The sequence below is a fragment of the Myotis lucifugus genome, unplaced genomic scaffold, assembly GCF_000147115.1.
Source record: "Myotis lucifugus unplaced genomic scaffold, Myoluc2.0 scaffold_62, whole genome shotgun sequence".
In the NCBI taxonomy this organism is placed as follows: domain Eukaryota; kingdom Metazoa; phylum Chordata; class Mammalia; order Chiroptera; family Vespertilionidae; genus Myotis; species Myotis lucifugus.
In genome coordinates this window covers 5,578,875-5,589,422 of record NW_005871110.1, presented here as the reverse complement: position 1 = coordinate 5,589,422, position 10,548 = coordinate 5,578,875, and the positions used below count along the sequence as shown (strand labels likewise).

At 38.5% G+C, this 10,548-nt stretch overlaps 1 protein-coding gene and 1 pseudogene across 1 annotated transcript in view; one reads left to right on the top strand and one right to left on the bottom strand.

The window, feature by feature from the left end:
- The window catches only part of CTNNA3 (catenin alpha 3), a 1,251,491-nt gene that overhangs the window by 221,063 nt on the left and 1,019,880 nt on the right, over nucleotides 1-10,548 (top strand). The window lies entirely within an intron of this gene.
- The window catches only part of LOC111826242, a 10,457-nt pseudogene continuing 3,253 nt past the window's right edge, over nucleotides 3,345-10,548 (bottom strand).

The window sequence follows — 10,548 nt, the reverse complement described above, 5'->3', positions numbered from 1 at the left end:
ACACACAGAGCCCCAGGGCGATCAGGGGGTTTGGGTGCTGCACCCTGTCATGCTGATCCGGTGCCAGGAGACCTCTCGGCTCCGCTGATCCCGGTGCTGGGATGCATATTACCCTTTTACTATATAGGATAGAGGCCTGGGGGCTGGCTGGTTTGCCCTGAAGGGTGTCCTGGATCAGGGTAGGGGTCCCCACTGGGGTGCCTGGCCAGCCTGGATGAGGGGATGATGGCTGTTTGCAGCTGGTCACACACCCTTCAGGGTGGGGGTCCCCACTGGGGTGCCTGGCCAGTCTGGGTGAGGGGCTGAGGACTGCTTTCAGGAAGACTGAATCTCCCAACCGCTCCTTTTTTTCTTTTTTTTTTTTTTTCCTTCTGGGCCAGCTTTAGCTCTGGCTCTAGCTCTGAGGCTTCCGCTGGTTTGTTTGCAGTTCTATAATCGAAACAATGTATAACTTCAGCTCTGAGATCCCAGCCGGCTATATTTGTTAGAATGTTTCAAACTGCCAGCTCAGAGGCCGGCAAGGCAGGCGGGGAACGTTGGAGTCTGTAGTCACTGGAGCAAGCAAGCCTCATGTTCGCTTCCAACTGCCTGGCTGCCGGCCGCCATCTTGGCTGACAGTTAATTTGCATAAGGATACGCTGATTAGCCAATGGGAAGGGTAGCGGTCGTACGCTAATTACCATTTTTCTCTTTTATTAGTGTAGATAATCATCCCAAAATTTTAAAGGTAAAATGTACTACTCAAGTACACAAAATTAATTCTCTCCCTACTGTTCTCCTTTGGATCTGAATTTGTTTATATATGTACCTTCTTCTCCCAAATTTCTCTTCTCTTATTCGGATATTTTTTTTCTTGCTTACATTAGCAATTCAGGCAACATTTTTACAAATGAAATGTTTTGATATGATTTTTTACAACAAGAAGAATGGATACAAACCTGTGCAATAATATTAAATAAATGTATTAGGCACCTGACATTTATACCAAGGAAAAGAGTCATTTGAAAGTGACTCCCAATTCTGTTACTAAGATAGGAGTTAAAAAGATTTAAATTATTGCCAGTTAAATCAATCTCAGTGATCTTTTTTATTGAAGGGAGGTTCTAATTTGATTTATAAAAGTTTAATTTCAAATTAGAATGGCTCTTAATATTCCTTACCAACCATTACTTTGTTATACATGGTAGGAAGATAAGCAGATAAGGCCATCTGCCTAGATTGAGATGCTATGCATTATTTACAGCTTGAATTTTTGCTCAGTAACTGGTAGGTGCAACTCTAATTTTGCTTGCTAATGACTAAAATACATTTTTCAGGAAAATTAGAGAAATAGAATGTTCTGTTACTTTCAGTAGCATTGCTAAAATGTGATGCGATGAGTTTGAGTTGAATTAAGTGCCTTTACCAATATCATAATTCACCACAAAGATTCTAATTACTAAAGACACACCACTAATGAAATGAACTTGAATAGAATGGAATTGGTGTATTTGTCTGGCATTGACCTCTATCACCAATTGCCCTTTCTTTATTGTAATTTTGGGCAGAATGTGGTAATTGCTTCAGGATCATCAACGAAATATATATTATCTGTGAGAAAACATATAGTTAAAATTGTTCTCTTGAATTCCAAATGAAAGTAAAGTACTCCAAAGAAAAAGATGAAAATTCTCAAATATCTGAGAGAAAAATGGACTTTTGAAAATGAACACATGACAGAAGATCAGAAGTTGCAAAATTATAAAGCCTTTTTACTAGAAGCGGAGGAAACCCAGTCATTAGCATGGTAAGATATATGCGTACTTTCTAAGTTGCCAGCTTTTGAGTCACATGGGAATCCAAATTGAATCGTATGGGAAGTTAGGTCAAAGATCACTTTTACTCAAGGGGCTACGTGCTGAGACCTGCTTATACATAAAGGCCCTGATGCCGCTATTAAGAGTAAACGACGTCTTCAATTCCTACAGTGGTAGATTCCATGCCAAGCTCTAATGTATTGAGCACCTCACAGCTGAAGTCAGAACAAATGAAATCAATAAAATCAGGCTGGAAGGTCAAGAACTCAGATTGCTTCTCAATATTTAAAGGTTTCAACGTGGGTTTGAATTATTCCAGGCAGGAATAAATTAAGAGTTGAATGAAATCTGTTTAAGTTAGAAGACATCCAACTGTGGTTCTAATGTTTTATTCTGTTAAACCTTGTTTATTGTACTATTTATCTCAGATAAAATATTTTTTTGGGGGGTGGGGGGAGGGACTGGCCTTTTAAAAAATCCATAGGCTCATCAAGTACATAGACTAAGTCTTATGTTAGAGGGTAACAAACTATTTGGATGTTCTTAAGGGTAAATGTGCAAGGAGCTTCTAAACAGGTCACAGAAATGAGAAAGATTAAAAAAATCACTTGTTAGAGATAGCAGTGAGATGAGCTCGAGAGAGGAGAAATGCTTTGTAAGCAGATGGGTGAGCAAGTGCTGTAGAGACTTACAGAAAATCAGTAGACGAGGTTAGATCATTTCATTCATCTTTCATGTCAAGGCCACAGTTTTAGTCACTGAAAAGGTCAAGTACCTTTCATTTGTCCTTGTACTGAAGGTCACATTGTTAACTCCATCTGCCCCACAAATAATCATAACTTATGTTTTGGAAGCACACCATGTCCCAGGCTCTCTGCTAAGCACGTTATGTGTGTTATTTTATTTAACCCTCACAGCTACTTTATGGAGCAGGTGTCAATATCTCCATCTATAAGAAGGGGAAACAGACTTGGAGGGATTAATTTATTACACAGCCTGAAAGAGCCAGGATTAGGATCTGTGGAGCTGCATGCCTCACAAGATGTATAGGTCTGTAATTAACCAAATTAAATCAGAAAAAGTAAATAGTATTACATTTCTTAACACTCTGAGCAGGGAATTATTGGAGCTGCTTGCATTTGCATAATAAATGAAGGGCACCACAGTTCTAAAAATCTGTTTATAGAGATTCAAAAGACTTGGTTGGATTCATGTTATCTGCTTAAGAAATGGTAGGCAATCAAAAATAATTGATGATTTTCTCAGCCACTGATAGTAATTTAGTATGTTTTGTCCTTTGTCTCTACCATCTTAAAATGATTTACTGAACATGCTGTATTTCGATGATTAGAGCAAAGAGAGAAGAACCAGATAATAAATGGGTCCTTAGGCTTGCCTTCTTAGTGGTAAGAGATGTTTAGGATTTTGGAATAAAGAAAGACCAATGTTTGATAGTCTCTTTTTTGGGGGGAGGGGAGTGTGGAGGGAGATCAGAGCTTCTTTATTGGGTGGCAGGGGCGGTGGGCCAGCTGGGCAGGGTGGGGGGTGTCACTGGTAGAGGTGGTCAGCCTGGATGTTGGCGGAGGTCTCCTACTTGTCCCTGTTGTTGAACAGCTTTTCCTTGTTGTACAGCAGCCCCTCCTGTGTCTCCATGGAGAACTCAAAGTTGGTGCCCTCGACCATGGCATCCACCGAGCAGGCTTCCTAGCAGAAGCCGCAGTAGATGGACTTGGTCGCCTCGATGTTGTGGGTGGTCTGGTGGCTGCCATTGGCCGGGCCCCAGTTCCACCTAAATGGTGATGGCCTGGGCGGGCGGATGGCCTCTCAAAGCTTGCAGGCAATGCAGCGCTCCTCCCCTCCGAAGAGTGGACTCTGTGGGCCCTTCTCAAATGGGTAATTAATGGTGGCTGTCTCCCAGAGCTGGTAGCTCAAGGTCATGCCAGGCTTGGTCCACCACAGGGTCTAAGCTACCCACTCAGTTCCCGATTGTATGTCTACCAGTGTTCCTCAAGGTCATGTATGTGTAGGTGGCTGCTCTGGGATGCCCTGTGCGTGCAATCTGGGCCAGGGCTCAGAGCAATGTGGGTCTAGTCAGGAGCACGTCTTGAGGCATTGCCGCTCCTTCCTAGTAGGGAGCGGGCTGCCCTGGTACCCGGTAGTCTGCTCTTTCTTTACTTTGTTCCTGAGCTCTGACAATCATGGGTTTTGAGATCTAGACCTGAGGTATAATAACCTGGTCCCAGTTTCCTCATCCGTACAAGAGCAAACAGTGATACTTCCTTTAGAGCAGTGGTTCTCAACCTTCCTAATGCCGTGACCCTTTAATACAGTTCCTCATGTTGTGGTGACCCCCAATTTCATTGTTACAAATTGAACATAATTAAAGCATGGTGATTAATCACAAAAACAATATGTAATTATATATGTATTTTCCGATGGTCTTAGGCGACCCCTGTGAAAGGGTTGTTCGACCCCCAAAGGGGTCGCGACCTACAGGTTGAGAACTACTGCTTTAGACGTTCCTTTGAAGATTAAATAAGATAATTTATGTGAAGTGGCTGACATATAATGATGCTCACTGCACTTTAAAACTTGTGCTATTTTGGACCTGGTGTTTGTTTCTGTCTTCTGTTTTCACGTTTAAGGTTTTTAATTGAAGTTATCTTTTGCCATTTCCATAGCTAATAATTCCGACTGATTTATTATATGGTATGGTGTTCTCCAAATTGCTGTACCCAGTAGGTATGCACAGTGATGAGCTAGCAGTGTATCTGAAAAATGTTAGAACAGCTACCGATAAATAATTTTTATTTAAGAAAACAAAAAATTTTAGGGTTAGTAATATTTAATATAAAGACTAAGATTAGTGTTTTTATGTAATGTGTAAATAAATACATTGAGTGTAAGTGCTAAAGTTTTTTCTGAACAGGTGTGCTTTATCAAAAAGGTTTGGAGATTATTGATCTATCATTTAGTACCTGGGTGAAGCTTATGGATGACAGAAAGAGGAATTTGGAAAAACTTTTTCTGAAAACTTTCTTGAGTCTAGAATTTAAGTGGGTCACAAGGAGGTCATCCAGGGATGTCAGAGTGCAAAGTGGATCAATTTTAGGGCTCAGATATTTGAATTTTTGCAGTTTTCTGCAGTGGCTCTTCATTATAGTTTTAATATAGTTTTCTTGTTGTTTTCAGTGTTACAGAAAGAATCACCTTGTTGAAGTCTGGTTTGTTGCACAACTATTAATAAGGTTGCAATTTTATTTTTAGGGAAAAAACAAAAATTGCACAGATAATGTGTAGTGAAAACTTATTGTAACTACTCAAACTAATTGACAAGACCTATGCCTTATAAACGGAATACTGTTTAAATTGGTTGCCTTGATGCTTAAAGAGTGACATAAGGCTACTTGGGATTCATATGCTGAGAAGATTTTATTTCATTTTGAAACAAGTAAATAGAAGTTCATGCAAAGAAGTAGTCTGTGGTCCTGCCATTGGGACTCAAGCACATATATGATAGAAAGATTTTGCATTGAGCCTTGTGTTATTTAGGATGAAGACCACTTTGGCTGAACTGTGGTTGGCAGGAGAGTTCTGTCGTCCTGTTGGATTTCAAAGCCATTTCACAATACTGCTTCCATTTGAACCAGAAAAACAGTTTTACAGAAGAGTTATTTATTTTGAGAGTTGGACTATTTTGTTTCAATGATCATAAAACACTATTCTTGCCATTGATGGTTTACTCAATAGCGTTGAAGTTGTGCATAGTAATAAAACATGAGATGGTTTTTGTAAAAAGTGTCAATTACAGAATTGGCTAAATTTGTTTTGACTGCAAAGACTCATTACTATGGCGGTCAAGAGGCTCTACCATTCAGTAAAAGCTATTCTTTTTAGTAATTCAAAGCCTATTTGGTACTACTTTAGACTAAAACTATGCCCTAATTGTATACTCATGAAGAATACTAGAGTCATTATAACCATCTGTTTCTCTACACTCCTTGAAATACGATATCAAATGCTAGTGTTCTGTTTTGAATATTCATTTCGTGTTCAAATGTAGTATTCTGTTTTTGAATATTCAAGATTATATTGGACCAAAAAAAAAAAAAAGTCTGATGAGTGTTTCAAGGCTGATCACATCATCTGATTACTTGTGGAGGATACAGATTGGTCTAGGTTGTGAGCTGGGTATAAATGGGTATAAGAAGAAAACCCATCTGATGAATTCATGTCCTATATATGCTGTCAATTTGAGCTCTATGTGCATAAGGGATGCCTTTTATAGGAACACACACAGTTTTTTCAAGAAGATTGTTTTTACTCTATTTATATCATACTATATGCAAACAGTCAGAAAATATTTGTATAAAAGTAATGGCAAATCTGTTGACTGTTAGTCTGGAATGGGTTTGAATATCAAAAAGGCAATATATATGACATTTTTTTTCATATGCCAGTCATCATGGAACAACTCAGCAGAAGCTCTTGATTTTGAGGGATCTCACAGGTTATGCCAAAAAACAAAACAAAACAAAAAAAAACAACTGTGCTCAAGAATCTTTCCAGATTTAATAAAAGCTATGGAAAGGATTTTTTAAAGCTATGCTGTAAGTCAAACCAGAAACAATTCTCAGGTCCTTGAAATGCCTTAAATTGAGACAGCTGGTATTGTTATGTCATCTGTAGATTAATATTCTGTTCTTTTAAAAATTTGTAATTATGTGTTGCAGCATTTTAAGTCAGGAGTTAATTCACAGTTAATTTTACAGACATGAAAAATTGTACCTTGAAGGCCTTCCCATTTCTTGAGTGTTTTTCTTTTGCTACTCAATACCATGGGAGAAAAATGAGGCGATTATTTTGGTACTAATTTGAAGTTTGGTCAGAACTGAGAGATGCTTAAACAGTAGGTAACAAGTAAATTTCAGAGAGCACAGGTAATAGTCACCATTCACTAGGTGCTGACTGTGTAACAGCTCTTTTGCTCAGTACATACCACGTAACCCTCAAGGTAACCCTATGGGACATGTAATATTGTCCCCATTTTACAGATAGCGTAACTGAAGCCCAGATAAATTAAACAATTACCTAAATGGAACACAACTAGTAAATGGTAGGATGGGGATTTTTTACTAAGGGCTCTCTGGCTCCAAAGCCCATATCATTCCAGATATTGTACTTCCCACAGATCAGCATTAAAAAAGCCATTATTTAGACGTAGGTTGAATAGAGCTCTCATGAGAAATCAGTTTGTTCTGTGTGGGTACGAGAGTTACTGAGGTTTACTTGCTGGTTTCTCGCAATTGACTCGAGTTTCTAGGAGAGGGCACATTTACTACTTGGAATAACATATGTGTGCCACACTTGCAGAAACATACTGTATCTGCTAGGAACTGGCACACACATTTGGTGCAGAATGAAAAAATGCCCTTGGTTTGGCCCAGTCCATTAATTTAAAAGCGCCTAGGGCTCACAGCAGCCGCCAACAGCTGGAGTACTACCTGTTATTCCAAAATAGACACTAAAGTCCTCTCCTTATTTATAAAAAATGAAACCATTGCTCTTTTCTTAACAAGCTTTGCCAGGATAAAAAGAGCTAAAATTGATGGTCTTATTTTGTACTGAGTTCTGCATCATACTGCTGTTATGATGAAATCTGGAGTTTTCACAAAAATCAAATGTGGTTCCTGCCTGCAGGAACCCTTGTAAAAGGCAAACTGTGATTTTTATGATGACATATTCTTAGGCCACACATACTTAATTTTAAATAATTGACTAGAAAAAATTATTTAACTTCCTTATGCTATCTTCCTTGGATATTTTATTTTTGATACCTATTTGAGAATTTTTAAATTTATGCAGTGTGAAGTTGTGCCAAGAGCTGTAGACTGGATAGCTCAGTGCCTGATACTTCTTAGGTGCCTGCTAGTTTTTTACATCCTGTTAGCTGAATTACCTTGGGTAGTTCTCTAGCACTCACTTTCCTTATTTAAAAAATGTAAGGCTTACAGATGATTTCTAAGGGTTTTAGCTAGCTCTACAATGCCACAGTTTCCAGAAAGGTGTGTAACATCTGATGCAATAAGGCTAGAGTCTTTGCTATCCCTTCAAACATGTCATGATTACCCCTGCCTCTGTGCTTTTAATTACTCTCTTTATTCCATCAGAGTTATCTCTCCTCACTACCCATCTAAAAACCATCCAGTCAACACTTATTCACTAATATTTTCATTGAATACTTACTGTGTACAATGTTAAAACCTGAGTAAAGAAACGAACCTTTAAATTCTAATTATCCTTCAAAGCCCTTTTAAGCTTTACTTCCTACATGAATTCTTCCTAAAATTTCTAGACGATTTAGATCTCTGTACTTTCTCATGTCCTATATTTATTGCATTTATCATGTTTTTTCATAATTATATTTTGTGAAAAGAAAATTACATCTTACCTCATCAACTAGCTTATAAAATCTTCTGGAGACGTTGTGACATAAAATTCTTTTTCGTTTTTCTTAGCATGTGTTACAATATTTGTTTAAGGATTTGTAGATTAGAAGGTCCCCATGCTGCCGAAACCGGTTTGGCTCAGTGGATGGAGCATCAGCCTGTGGACTGAAGGGTCCCAGGTTCGATTCTGGTCAAGGGCATGTACCTGGGTTGCGGGCACATCTCCAGTGGGAGATGTGCGGGAGGCAGCTGATCGATGTTTCTCTCTCATCGATGTTTCTAACTCTCTATCTCTCTCCCTTCCTCTCTGTAAAAAATCAATTATATACACACACACACACACACACACACACACACACACACACACACATATATATATATATAAAGAAGGTCCCCATGCTACCTTCTATGTGGTAGTTTGAATCAATAAAGTTCTGAACTAGCATAATAGGAATAAATAAAATGGAAGAAGGGAATTAAAAAGCAGTATAGGTGTTTTGTTGGTTTTTTTGTTCGCTTGGCTAGTTTGAATATTCAGGGTGGGACAAAAGTAGGTTTACAGTTGTGAGTATGTGAAACAGAGTTTATTCTTGTGTTACTATTAATTAATTGTATTATTTTCCGTATGAACATCTGTAAACCTACTTTTGCCCCAACCAGTATATAGTTTGTAGAAAGGCCTTTATTATATAAGATTTGAAAGCAATGAGATTTTTTTAACATTCACTGTAGAACTTGTTAAGCCAAACGTGTCCACTGAGAATGCTATAACTTATTCCAATGTTATCACATTTTCAGGAAGTTACTTTTTTGGATTGAGTTTTATAGTTATATTAAACACAAATATTATTCTGATTACTTTATAGCATCACTTGGTTTAGATGGAAAATGATTATATATTCGGACTGATCAAATACCTTTTTAGTTAAACTTTGATTAAATTTCTTTTTTTTATTTTATTAAATTTTTATTGTTCAGATTACATTTGTTCCTCTTTCCCCCCCACCCATAACTCCCCTCCTTCCAGTTCCCACCCCACCCTCCGCCCTCACTCCCCACCCACTGTCCTCATCCATAGGTGCACGATTTTTGTCCAGTCTCTTCCCGAATCTCCCATTCCCCTTTCCCCCCCAAGAATAGTCAGTCCATTCCCTTTCTATGTCCCTGATTCATTATAATCACCAGTTCATTCTGTATATCAGATTATTTATTCACTTGATTCTTAGATTCACTTGTTGATAGATGCATGTTTGTTGTTCACAATTTGTATCTTTACCTTTTTCTTCTTCTTCCTCTTCTTAAAGGATACCTTTCAGTATTTCGTATAATACTGGTTTAGTGGTGATGAACTCCTTTAGCTTTTCCTTATCTGTGAAGCTCTTTATCTGACCTTCAATTCTGAATGATAGCTTTGCTGGATAAAGTAGTCTTGGTTGTAGGTTCTTGGTATTCAGCACTTTGAATATTTCTTGCCATTCCCTTCTGGCCTGCAAAGTTTCTGTTGAGAAATCAGCTGACAGTTGTATGGGTATTCCCTTGTAGGTAATTGAGTCTCTTTCTCTTGCTGCTTTTAAGATTCTCTCTTTGTCTTTTGCTCTTGGCATTTTAATTATGATGTGTCTTGGTGTGGTCCTCTTTGCATTCCTTTTGTTTGGGGTTCTCTGCGCTTCTGGACCTGTAAGTCCATTTCTTTCACCAGGTGGGGGAAGTTTTCTGTCATTATTTCTTCAAATAGGTTTTCAATATCTTGCTGTCTCTCATCTTCTGGCACCCCTATAATTCTGATATTAGTCCGCTTGAAGCTGTCCCAGAGGCTCCTTACACTATCTTCATACTTTCGGATTCTTTTTTCATTTTGCTTTTCCAGTTGGGTGTTTTTTGCTTCTTCGAATTTCGAATCTTTGGTTTGATTCTTGTGCTCCTCTGGTCTGCTATTGGGTATAATATTCTTTATTTCCGTCCGTGTATGCTTACTTTCTAATTTCTTTATCGTAGCATCGAGGGTCTCATTAGTTTTTGTGAGGCTCTGCTCAAGTTTATTGCAAGCCCTCAAAATTGCGATTCTTAGCTCCATATCCTCCATTTCTGTCATGTTTTTTTGTCTCCGCATCTTTTATGCTTTCTTGGTGCACCCCCTTGTGGTCTTTGTGCGCAGTCTTGTTCTAGTTAAGCCTTAATTGTTGTAGTTAATACTAAAGGGATTTGACCACCAGGCTGACTGGCTGTGAGAATCAGCTGTATGGAAAACTTCTGTCCTCTGGAGAGGTGCTACTCTAGCTTTGCCTGAGGCGATCGGCAAATTG